We start from the raw sequence: 13457 nt of genomic DNA, 5'->3' as shown, positions 1-13457 counted from the left end.
TGGGATCGATTCTGGCTTGTGATGTCATGCTATCCTTGTAGATAACTGAGGCCAGGGAGCTTAGCACCTAAACTGAATCCAAGCCCCTCCACTCCAGCTCACGACCTTGGCCTGGTGACTGACACTCACTACTTCTTCCATGAAATGGGGATAACACTAACACTCACCTTTAGCTTATCATGAGGAACAAAGAAATCACACTTGTGCAAAGTCTTTCTGAAAGGCACTCGATAAACGCTGCTAACCCTATGGAGTACCTCATCCCATTTTCCAGGTGAGAAAAGTGTGGCTTGCGGCATTCATAACTTGTCTGAGAGGACAGAGCCAGCGAGGGGCAGAGGTGGGCTTCTGGCATCAGCTCCCAGTCTGCCTTCTCACCGCGTCCCAGGGCCCCCTCATTACCACTGTTCCACGCATCTGATGAGTCGTTAGGTTTGCTGGGGCTAGGCTGGCCGCACCATCAGGAAAGAGCATGGAGCGTCTGCCCTCAAGGGGCCTGTGGTCTTGTGGAGGAGAAGGGTGTTAACGAGAGTTCATTCACTTGCAGCACCGCAAACATGGGAGCATATGGTAATGGGGGTGCAGGGGGAGGGAGGGGCCCCTTGGCCAGGGAACAGACGAGAGGGGCCTCAGGGAGGATGGAAATCACCACATTGGAGGTGGGGAAGGAAGGCTCTGAGAAGCAGCTGGTCGGACTTTTCCTTTTCATCATCCTCCAGGTCTCTGTGCATCAGTCAAGACTCCGTCCTGGAGTCAGCTTCCCGGGGATGTCCCCTGTGCGGCTTGGACCATGCTGGGCTCCTGTGAACTCCCCCAGGACCTCTCCCCTCTCTGGACACTCGCGGCCACTGCCAGGGCATTGCGAGCACCCAGGTGACGGCCTCTGCAGGATGTTGAATTCCTCTTGTCCTCTTCCGGGTCTACTCAAAAGCCCCAGATTGGTCCAGGGTGTAGGGTCTTAGTGGGGTGTGAACAGAAGGGGCCATGAGAACAAAAGCAACTGGTGTGCTCGTGATTGGATTGTTTCTGTAACAAAAGACATGATGTTTGGGGCAAGGTCTCTCTGCTCCAAACGGGCACCGTGAGCAGGTCCCGTGTGTCTGCCTTCACAGAGGTTACACCTGCAGGTCAGCGTGCTGTGGTTGGGGGCTGCTCGGGGGAAGCCGCAGACCATCTCCTCCCCTCTGGCTGGGTAGAGGAGGCCCACAGAGGAGGGCAGAGGCTAGGAATGAGCACTGTGCGGCCTCGTTTACTCTGTGGACTTCTCCCTGCCTCTGGCTCCAGATTTGATCATATTTGAGAAGAAATCCATCATCAGAGAATGGTAAGGCATCCTACTGGTTGGGTGCAGAGCTGAAGATGACTAGTAGAATACATCTCGTTCAGCCTCACTTTAAATGCCTCCAAAGACAAGGAACTCACTACCTGAAGAGCAAGCCTGTTCCTGAGAGACTTGAATTGACAATCCTGTAACTTCTATCCACAGATCCTAGTTCAGCTTTTAGAAGGCACAGGAATGAGTTTGAGGCCGTCTGTCTATTTTGGCTGCCAATGGCTGTTGTAGACAGAACACCAGACAGAGAAGAGGCTCATGGAATTCACGCCTCGCCTCATTGAACGACGGGGCTGTGGTCACTGCAGCCTGGGGCAAGCTGACCGTGCTTTACTTTCTTCATCCATGAGGCAGGGTCTGCCATATACAGTGCGAACTGACCCCAGGGCCAGAGCAGAATCCCACCCTCTGGCCTCCTCACTTGCTGTCTTTGGTCACAGCCTTCAGCAGAAAGCACAATCGGCCAGGCTGGGCCCGACTCCAGCTGCCCCTGTTCCCCACTCGGCCCTGGGTTACCCTCGCACACAGAGTGTAACCCTGGCCTGTGGGATAGGTTGAGTGCTTTGTCTAGACCACATTTTATCCTCATCCGTCTGACTAATTTGGCTGATGGAGGCAATCCAGGGTGTTAGCCAGCCCCTGTGGGAGCCAAGCAAGTTTTACCATGAAGTAAACCTTTGGGTCTACTCCAGCAGGAGGAGGGGGCTGGCTGACTCCTGGGTCCCTGTCACCTGGAAGCCAGGCTGTCAGCTCCAGCATCTCTTCTTTGGTGTTCAAAGTAAACCCCTTCTGAGTCTGGCAGGCAACCTGGTGGAGTGGCAAGGGAAAAAGCGGGGACTCTGGGGGTGAAGAAGACAAGTTCCAATTCTGGTTCTGTCTCTCACTGGCTGTGTGACCTCGCTCCAAGCTCTCCACTCTCTCGGTCTCAGTTTCCTCATCTGTAAGACAGCAATACAAATATCCATTCAAAGGGCTGTTGTGGCGTTTTAAACGGGAGGCATGACGACAAGTGTCTGGCATGATGTCTGGCACATACCCGACTCTCAGGAGACACTGGCCTCCCTGCCCCAGCCTCCTACACAGGCACCCATGTCCTCCCCAAATCCCTGCAGACCTCAGCCTCCTTTGGAAGATCACAGTTACCATGGCAACTCAGGCAGCCCAGTTTCCGGTCCCGTTCACCCAACCCTGTCCCTCTCCTTCCCTGCCTCCAGCTGAGCCCAGCTCCTCCTCTTGCAGTTGACCCACAGCCACCAAGAGATTTTAAGGGGTTTAGGACTCAGTGGGCATTATGGGCTTTTCTCATCCAGTACGGCCCACCCACACCCCTGCCAGCAGAGGCTCTGCCCTCCTGTGCCCCTTCCTGCTGGAACCTGCCCAGATCAGCTTTGCTCCCTCATTGGGAAGCCAGTCGGGCCAGGACAGGTATTTGGAGAACTCTTCCCTGCCTCAGCCTCACTTCTCCCTCTGCCCCACCCACTCTGAGCATTCCCTCAGCAAATCCTCTGTAGATCCCCTTAGCTGGGTCTTGTGAAAGGGGGGTCTTGTGCCTGGAGAAGTGATAGGCTCTGAATTCAGAGGAATGTGGATTCAAAGGAATCTGGACTCCAATCTTTGCGGTGCTAGTTTGCCAGGGCCGCCCTCGCCAGCACCACAAGCTGGGGGGCTGCAACAGCAGACGTTCATTGTCTCCCAGTTTGGAGTGGAGTCCGAGACTAAGGTGTTGGTTCCCCCCGAGGGACTGTGGAAGAACCTGTTCCAGGCCTCACCCCGGCCGTGGGTGGTTTCCTGGAATCTTTGGCAGGTTCCAGAAGTCTCACTCCAATTTGTGTTCAAATTTCCCTTTTTGGTTGGGACGCTGGTCATAGCAGATTAGGGGTCCACCCTACTTCAGTGAGGCCACATCTTAATTCATGACATCAGCAATGACCCTATTTCCAAATAAGGTCACCTTCTGAGATACATACTGAAGGTTAGAATTCAGCACTTGAATTCCTGAGCGATACAATCCAACCCATAACACTAGCTGTATGACCTTGGACAAGTCACATCGCCGCTCGGTGATCACCTTGAAATAGCTCATCTTGAAAATGGAGAAAGTATAACAAACTCCTCATATTGTTGTAAAAATTATGCAAGACAATATATTTAAGTTGCTTAGTCCAGGAGTAACAGATCACAGTCAGTAACAGTAGTTGCTATGAGTTCCTTTGTGTGTGTAGGGGGGGGGGTCCTTTTCCTCTGGGACCATACCCTTGGTCCCTTTCATTCTTGATGGAAGAAGTGAAAAGCCGGGTGGGAAGCAGTCCTATGCCTTCGGGCCTCATCACAATAATCCAGCCTCCTAGCAACCCTGGTTATGGCCACGTGTTTGGCATTTACTCATGGACTCCATTTATTTATTCCACAAATGCTGGGTGCTTTACCCATGCTATTTCACTTCATCTTTACAAATGTAGCACTGTTTTCCTTCTTTCTTTTGTATTGTTTATTCTCTTCAAGTTGTCTCAATTTTTCCTCTGTTGTGCCCCTCCACCCAGCCCACCCCTCTCACTCACAGTCAGTCCCCTCTCTGTTGTCCACGTCCGCAAGTCATGGGTGCATATTCTTTGCCCTTCCCTTTCCCTTCCTTTCACCATCCTCCCCCCCCCCACTCCCCTCCTGCAGCTGTCAGTCTGTCCCATGTTTCCATGTCTCTGGTTCTATTTTTCTCATCAGTGTATTCTGTCCATCAGGTTCCAATGATAAGTGTGGTCGTACGGTATCAGGGTTTTCGGTTAACGGATGAAGCTCTAAGATGTGGTGTGGCCTTCCCAAAGTCACAGGGCGAAGGGAATGGTGGGGGCCGGGCTCACCAGTTCAGGACATGGATGAAGCTGACCATGGGGGCACATTCCTGAGGCAGCTTGGCCTTTTCTCTCCTGCATGGGCTCCCCAAATCTTTCACTGACCCCCTGTAGCCCAACCCGGAGGAGCCCCCATGTGCTCCATGCGGTTGGCACCCCGCCCAGAGCCCTGGGTTATCATTTTTTTGTATTTATATCTTTCCTTTGCTGTCATTAGGTTGTTTATCAGCACACAGCGATGAACCCCTTAGATGTGTTAAATATATATATGCGTCTCTGTGTGTGTGTGTGTGCCTTCCAGGTTATATTTATGCAATTCCTCTGAGGATTAATTTAGCCAAATAACTGAAGCTATTTAGGTAGCTGACATTCACACTGTGAAAGAAACGTGGGTGCTAAGTCAGCAAGGTGCTGGCTTTGTTCCTAGGCCTCCCTGGGACTCAGTTTCCACACCTCACAGCTTGATGTGGAAGAAAGTGGAGACACTCAGCAAGGCCCTTGTTCAACTCCAGGCTCTGCGATGGGGTGCGGTGCAACTTGGGAGGGGGAAATCCAGAGCTAACCCTCAGTGTCTTCAGCTGCAAATAGGTCCTTTTCTCATACAGCTGTTTCAAACTTTAATTGATGTGATGCATTTAAAGCTCTTTGCTTTGTTTTAGCAGGTGCTTATTTGTGGGTGATTCCCTTCACTATTCTCTTTCTCCCTTCCGTCCTTCCATGTGGCTCCAAGTGGGTATACGAGATAAAGTTAAAATTCTCTGACATGGCACTTGAAACTGTCAACTAGGTGGCAACTTGATGATCACCCTTCTTCCAGAAAGTGTTCCGTCACTGTGCCTGGAACTTTGGGATGGCCAATGCTGCTGGTGCCCTTTCCATCTCTCCTTGGGGCTCAGCATTCCCATGTAAGCCCCCTGGCCAGCATGTGGGAGGGCTTCCTCTGGGTGCCACAGCTCACTCACCTGCCAGGAGGGCAGGCTGGAGGTGGGAGCAGCCCTCAACCAAAGACTGAGTGGAGGTGATCCATAAATACCCCACCTCCCTCACCCATCAGTCAGAGGAACTGGGGTGTGCTTTACAGGCTCACTCACTGTGCCCCAGTATGGGGAGGGCCCAGTGGCCCCCAGCAGCAACCTGCTTCATAACTTTATTTGATGGCTCCCTTCTCTCCCCACCCCCATCTCTCTCCCTTATGCTCCTACATGTATGTCCAGGACCCCTTCAAAATAACCTCTATATACTCACATTTTTGTCTCAGGATCTCATTCTGGGAAAACCCAACTTAAAACCAGATGGGGTGGTGGGTGGTAAGAACCTGAGCTCTGCCCCCCTCCATCTGTCTTTGAATCCTTCTTTAAGATGCTATAAGATATTAATTCTCTAAACTTTCTGAGCCTCAGTTTCTTTATCTGTAGAGCAGAGGTAATAATCACCTGCTCCCTGGAGGCGTGAGGTTACTGACTGAGATGCCCCATCTCGCTCCGGCCCGGGGCCAGCTTGTTCCATAGCTCTTATCACCATCTTCATGGAGAGCCTATGACTCAGCAATTTGTGTACGGTCTTTCTTCACAGAGGCTGCACTACCCCGTCTAGAAGACCAACACTGTGACCAGGGGTCTGTGTCTCTCTGTTCGCTACTGTTTTCAGCACCACGGACAGTGCCAAGCCCTCTATGTCCCCCTGAACGATTTCTCTTGCTTTGCTTTCTCACTGCCTCTCACCAGTGCCTTGCTCATTCCTGCCTCTGATTTTGTGCTGGCTGTTTCTGCCGCCTTGGATTCCTATTCTATCCAACTCTATTTATCCTTTACATTCCAGGCAGCTTCCCGGGTCAGTTCTGCCCCTTCCTGAATCCTGCTTCCTTTGAGATTCCCTCTGAAGACGTGGGCCTCGGGCTGACACCTGCTCAGCGCCTCATGTCTCTCCTCTCTTGTCCTCCTCCCCACTTTCCAATGGGATGCAACCAGGACATCTGCAGCCATCACAGAGTCCTGCTGAGGACCTCCCCAGGATCCTTCCACATTTATAAGACCTCTCTCCTCTGTCTTGACTTACTGACCATTGGCACATTCAGGCCTGCTCAACCTCAGACTGTGTGCAGGCTGCCTGATGCTGTGTCTTAGCATCTTGGTGCATGTCCAGCTTCAAAAGTCAAGAGCAGCAACATAAAAGGAGCCACGCTTCCTTTTATCTCCTTCAAAATGACCGAGGCAGCTCTGGACATGGCAGGGGAGAAATCAAAGCTTGTTGAATTGAATGGAGTGGCATAGCTGGGTAGAAACCGGGTCAGAAGATCTGGACCAGGGTGGCTTGCTCCGTGGCTTCAGCAAAATCTTTCTCCTCTCCGAGCCATGGTTCTCCTATCTGTCCTCTGAGAGGTACGGCAGGATGACCTCCATGGTACCTTCAGCAGGGCAGAAGGTGTCTCTCATTCAGCAGGCCAGGTACGTTTACAGGCATGGTCCCACATCATCCCGACCCTGAAAAGTGGACCAGTTTCCACATTTTGCAGCATAGAATTTCAGAGGTGAGAGGAGGTAGGAGGATCTGGAATCCCTGGAGTTCTCTGTCCCCGATCCTGGCCTCTGCTTGGAAACAGAGGGCGGGGAGCTGAGGCTGAAGGAGCTCCTGAGAGCCTCAGGCAAAAGTTCCTTTTCTGCCTCACACCATTGTCCTCCGGAGAGTCCTCGCCCACTTCTTCAAGCCTCAGTTTTCTCATTTGCATATAGGAATATTAATAATAATAATAATAATAATACCAACTTCTCTGCATTAATGATTATTATGAAAACTCAGTTCATGCAAGTAAAATACTTAGGACAGGCACCTGGTGCAGAGTCAGGCTCAATGAATACTAGATATTATTATTATTTCACTTTTATTTGTATTATCCTCTTCCTTATCATCAATACAATATGAGACCTGAAAGCTATAGCTTCCTCTTCTGTCTTCCCTGGGTCCCCAAGCTTGCATCTAGCTTGTCCCCCAGGACCAGCCTACTCCCTCACCCAGATACCAGCTGCCTGTGGGGTACCTGTCCCACACCTGGCTCAGGTGGTTCCATTTATGTGGGACATTGTGCTTGTCAACACATGGTCCCACATGTGATCGTGGCCAACTGAATCCAGGATAAAAGCCTGAACGAAGACCACCTGCAAGCTGATGGGATGCCTGTGAGGTGGGCTGGGGTGGGGGCTCTGCCCTAACCTGGGGATATTAAAAGACTCGTACCGAGCAAGTCCTGCATTTCAGGCACTGTGCCCAGCATGCTACCGAATGACCTCACTGACCCTCACAGCCTTCCTTTTTATCATGCCCATTTCACACATGCAGAAACAGAGTGGAGAAGGGTAAGGGACTGGTCTGATTTCCGCATTTAAACTAGATCTGTCAGAGTCTGGGCCAAACGCGGAGGTGGTGATTAACGGAAGAGCACAAATCCTCCTTGAACCATCCAGCTCTGAGTGCCCCTGACTCGTACAGTGTGTGTGTGTGTGTGTGTGTGTGTGTGTGAGAGAGAGAGAGAGAGAGAGAAAGAGAGAGAAGTTCAGGGAATAGAAGGGAGAGCAGACTCGTCCAAAAATGTGGATAGCAGCCTGAGAAATGAAGCCAAGAGATGATGAAAACCCAGAGCAGGGATCAAGAGCAGTGTGCCAGGAATCAACTCTGAACAAAGCCCCCGTTCTCCACGAGGCCTGGCCCAGAGGTAGCTGGGACGGATTCCCACCCCTCGAAGAGGAACGAGGATGCCTACCTCCCCTGCAACCTGAATAAGCCCACTCAACATCGCTGCTACCAACACCACCATCACCATCAGCCGCAGCCACTGGTATTTTCATCCCCAACCTTGTTACCTCATTTTCACAGATGCCTTTTCCGCACCGCTCACACCATGTCTGCCATTATCCCCCCACCATCTACCTCACTTCATTCATTCGTTTATTGATTCATTGGATCATTGATTCATTCATTCATTCAGAAAATGTTTATGGAGCCCCTAGTATGTGCCAGCTGCTCTCATGGCCAGAGATTACAGCAGGTAACACAACCAGTGCCAGCTCTCAGGGATGTCCATTTGACTTCTTCACCACTCCCTCCATGACCCTGACTGCCATCACCAGCACCGTGGTTAGATGATCATGCCCATTATTTAGTGAGCACCTCCTATGTGTCACACATTAGGCCGAGAGCTGAGCATGTAAAAAGGCACCTTGCCCTTGCAGTTATACGTCCTGCTTCCTACTCTGCCATTTGCACAAAGGAAAACCCCTCCTGCAGGGAGACACCTCCAGTTTCCCCCAGATGGCACCCCTCAAAGCCTGCTACTGGTAGAAGTCTGTCTGACCTACTTGGAAATCCTTTAGTGCGAAGAGGAGCTCGTGCTTCAGCTCAGAGGCAGCTGTGCTTCCCCCAAGCAGGAAAGGAAACAAGACAAAGACTGTGGTTGTCCTTAAAAAATGCCATGAGATGCCAGAGAGGGGCTGAGGACAGCACTGGAGCCTGCAGTGGGCTCTGGCAGCCTCCGCCCACAGCAGCCTCTCTCAAGGAATGACTGACGGGGCAATAAGGGTGCGTGACTGGGGGCAGAAGAGCCTTCACTCCCCGCCTGCGGTGAACACATCCGCTCACCCCAGTAGCCCCACCTGCCCCGCATCCCAGCTCCCTTCTTGCGCCCGGCACTCCTGTTACAAAGGGCTCTGCCAGCCCCGGGCTGGGATTTATTGAAACGGTGAGTGAGCCGTGTGGCTGAAGTGTGTGTTAAGCAATGTTTATTACAATCAATAAATCATGGTCCCGTATCTGATCCGGAGACAGAAATAGCTCTCCAGCCCAGGCTGCAGGGGAGAGTGAGGTGACCGCGGTCCCAGAGATAAGACGAACCCAGTGAAGTTGGAATCTCCATGTCGTCTGCAAGGAGTCCTGGTCTCACCTCTCCTGACAGTTCCTCCTCCTTCTTCTCCTTGAAGGAGCCTGGGGACAGAGCAGATGGTCTGCTTCTCCCCCAAGTGAGGGAGAAGGCTGGCTGTGGCACAGAGGCGTGACTTAGCAGCCCAGGTGGGGCCCCTTAGGGAGAGCAAGACTTGGATGAGAAGCCTATAGGGCCTTTTTGGGTGACTTCTTTGCTCAGTGTGGGTGGAAGTTTGGCTCCGTTCCCTGCAAGTCTAGAAGGGAGGTAGGGTGGTAGATGAGAGGAGGACTCGAAATGTCATAATTGGAAAGTCCACAGCTTCGAGGGGAGAGGAGCAGATGGAGAAGCAGGGTTATACGGTTTCGGAGCACGGTTTTGTTATCACAGAGAGCTGGGTTCGAATCCCAGCTTCCCCCCTGCCTTGGATTCCTTACTGGACCTCTTAGAGCACCCGCTTCCGCCCATGTGGAGTGGGGGGGCACTACCCCCTGCCTCCCAAGGCTGTTGAGGCACTGCAGCGAGTTCATGTGTGAAAGTGAGAAGCACAGGGGCTGCAGTGGTCAGTGCTGAGCAGATGGTACCTGCTGTTGGTGCCAAGGATGTCCCTGTCCTGATAACTCTCAGAACCCGTGATTGTTACTTACATGGTAAAGGGCACCCTGCAGATAGGATTAAGTCAAGGCTCTTGAGATGTGAAGATTATCCTGGATGATGGGGGGGGAGGTGCTATCACAAGGGTCTCTATAAGAGGAAGGCAGGGTCGTGAGAGCAGGAAGACACGTAACGATGGAAGCTGTAGGAAGCAGAGCCTGAAAGAGAAGGTGCTACTCTGCTCCACAGAGGTTGGAGATGGAGGAAGGAGCGATGAGGCGAGGAACGCATGTGGCCTCTAGAAGCTCAAGAGGGTAAAAAAGACAGACCACCAGGGAGCCCCCAGAAGAAACCAGCCCTGCCTCCNGTCTGCAAGGAGTCCTGGTCTCACCTCTCCTGACAGTTCCTCCTCCTTCTTCTCCTTGAAGGAGCCTGGGGACAGAGCAGATGGTCTGCTTCTCCCCCAAGTGAGGGAGAAGGCTGGCTGTGGCACAGAGGCGTGACTTAGCAGCCCAGGTGGGGCCCCTTAGGGAGAGCAAGACTTGGATGAGAAGCCTATAGGGCCTTTTTGGGTGACTTCTTTGCTCAGTGTGGGTGGAAGTTTGGCTCCATTCCCTGCAAGTCTAGAAGGGAGGTAGGGTGGTAGATGAGAGGAGGACTCGAAATGTCATAATTGGAAAGTCCACAGCTTCGAGGGGAGAGGAGCAGATGGAGAAGCAGGGTTATACGGTTTCGGAGCACGGTTTTGTTATCACAGAGAGCTGGGTTCGAATCCCAGCTTCCCCCCTGCCTTGGATTCCTTACTGGATCTCTTAGAGCACCCGCTTCCTCCCACGTGGAGTGGGGGGGCACTACCCCCTGCCTCCCAAGGCTATTGAGGCACTGCAGCGAGTTCATGTGTGGAAGTGAGAAGCACAGGGGCTGCAGTGGTCAGTGCTGAGCAGATGGTACCTGCTGTTGTTACCAAGGATGTCCCTGTCCTGATAACTCTCAGAACCCGTGATTATTACTTACACGGTAAAGGGCACCCTGCAGACAGGAGTAAGTCAAGGCTCTTGAGATGTGAAGATTATCCTGGATGACGGGGGGTGGTGATGCTCTCACAAGGGTCCCTATAAGAGGAAGGCAGGGTCGTGAGAGCAGGAAGACGGCCACGTAACGATGGAAGCTGTAGGAAGCAGAGCCTGAAAGAGAAGGTGCTACTCTGCTCCGCAGAGGTTGGAGATGGAGGAAGGAGCGATGAGGCGAGGAACGCATGTGGCCTCTAGAAGCTCAAGAGGGTAAAAAAGACAGATCCCCCAGGGAGCCCCCAGAAGAAACCAGCCCTGCCTCCACGTTGGTTGTACCCCTCTAGGACTCGTTTCAAACTCCTGGTCTCCAGAACCGTAAGAGCATAAACTCCTGTCATCTGAAGCCGCCGAGTTTGCAGTGATTTGTTACAGGAGCAACAGGAGACAGATCGTGCCTGTGAAGACCTTGACAGTGATGCCGGGCCAGCTTCTGAGATGTGTTCCAGCTTCTCCTGGCTGGTGTGGGCAGTCACCGCCGGTCTCCTTGGAAGGCGAGACTTGGCTAGAGAAGACTCTACTTCGCCCACTTGGCGTTCCCAGAGCAGACCAGGTGGAAAGTTGGAGCACCACACAGATTTTGGATGCCCAAACAAGGGGCGGTCTAATCCTTGGTGGTCCCAGGCTTGCAGCTGACATGTGGACCATCTGAACCGTGTAGCAGGGCTAATTCACAGGACTGATCTGTCGGTAAACACCTCCAAACCAGTCGGGACTGCTATTTGGAAGCTTGGAGAGGGAAGGGATGGCCAGAGCGGTCTGGGAGGAACTCAAATGCTGGGTTGGCCAGTAAGAGTGAGAACCTGGAGGAACCAGTTGTCAGTATGGAGAATTGGACAATCACTTGATTATAGGGCCAAGGCAGGAGACCCCTTCCATGGTTAAAAGTCAAAGCAAACTTTCTTTGATGCAGAAACATCTGACACTGGCCCAGAGCTCCCTCCAACACCCCTGGTGAGGATTAAGATCTGTCCTAGACCTCAGGGTCAAGGGCAACCTACCATGGTGTCCATGAGCCCTTGCTACCCAGGGAGAAAGACTAAGGGACTGATAGAATGACGAGTTGTTTTCTAACAAATGATGTTCTCTTAGGACAGATGCCTGGGCCGGATCGCAGGATGAGGGAGGGGTTCCCACGCCACAGTCCGACAGATAAGCCATTCTCTGCAGAATGACTCAGGCTGGTGGAAGCCGCGGGCAGCAGCTTCCTTTTTCTTCCGCGGAGCTGCCAGCTCTCCCGAAGCTCCTTGCCTGTCCCCGGAAGGACTGTTGTGGGAGGGGAAGATGGTAGCCGACCGTGGAGGAGGGCATGCGGGATGGGAACTGGGATGAGTTCAGGGAGTGACTCCGAGAAAGAGAGGATGAGTGTCACCAGCCTGGGTGAGGCCAGTCTCCATTATTGATTCCCAAATGCTGGTGCCTGAATTAGCCAGGGCAACATCATTTGGGGAAAGTGTCCAAAAGACAGACTTCAGGGACTCCCTCCCAGAGACGGCCATTCATGGTCTGGGGTAAGGCATTTGCATCATTAGGGCCACTCTGTCTACAGCTGCACCCAGAATCTGCCCATAGTAATTACCTCTGTCCCCTCCCCATTCTCCAGACCAACTCCTGCTTCAGACCAGGCTCCCTTATCTTTGGATCTCAGCTGCATTTCTCAGTTAAGACCCTGCCCCTCTGAACTTGGCATTGGGACCACATGCTTCTGCCTCTTCCCTGAGGATCTGTCTCCAACCCACCGAACTGGCTTTTTCTGCTTCAAACACCCAATCAGTGCTCGTTCCTCCCTGCCCCCACCACCCCTTTCAGAACAGCACTGGGGATAGACCCACACATATTTGAAATTTTTGTCAGTCGTGTCTGTACCTGGGGCATAATATGGGAACTGGGGAGGGGGAGAAGCTGCCTCATTCTGTGAGCTCTTACCCGTGTTTGAATTGAGGAGGGATCAAAGTCATCTCTAACTTGGCATCCATGGTGCGGAGGGTAGGAATGGAGCCAGGGCTGGGGAGGTGTGATTATAACCTCATCGGGAGAAAGGTGGAATAAGAGGAGGAGAAGAGGAGGAGGGGGGAGGAACTAATGACTTGCTTCTCTCTTTCTCCACCCCCTCACAGATCACTGTGAGCACAGCAGCCAGAAACATAACTCCGATGCATAAATATAAAGATTTCTCTCTATGGCAGGGTTTCTGGTTGACATATTGGACCAGATGATTTTTCGCTGTGGGGGCTGTTCTGTGGGATGTTTGGCAGCATCCCTGGCCTCGATCCACTAGAGTCCAGTAGCACCTCTCCTAGTCATGAGCAAAAATATCTCCAGATATTGCCGTGTCCTCTGGGGGCAACACTGCCCCCAGCTGAGGATCACCGCCAAATTACCTAAGACTTGCTGTGGCCAGTGGAACGGATGTTGAAGTGCCAGTTCCAAGACCAGCCCTTCACAGACGCCACCTGTTTCTGCTTGCCCTCCTGCGCTCTGCGACCGCCTCAGAAGACAGTGCCTGGAGCAGCCACTGGCCCCAGGAAGAGCACATGTATGTGTGGAGCAAGCCTGGACCCCACCTATGGTTGGTGCCAAATCCAGCCAAGCCCTGGCTGGATGAGGTTATCTTCATAACCCCGGCTGGATGAGGTTGGCTTCAGCAGGGAGCCAACCCACAGACGTGTGAGTGAGGACCACTGATCGTCACTGTAAGTGTTGGGTGGTTT

The sequence above is a fragment of the Sturnira hondurensis genome, unplaced genomic scaffold, assembly GCF_014824575.4.
Source record: "Sturnira hondurensis isolate 20B ecotype Veracruz unplaced genomic scaffold, ASM1482457v3 Scaffold0004257, whole genome shotgun sequence".
Lineage (NCBI taxonomy): Eukaryota > Metazoa > Chordata > Mammalia > Chiroptera > Phyllostomidae > Sturnira > Sturnira hondurensis.
Note: the sequence above shows the minus strand (reverse complement) of the source record.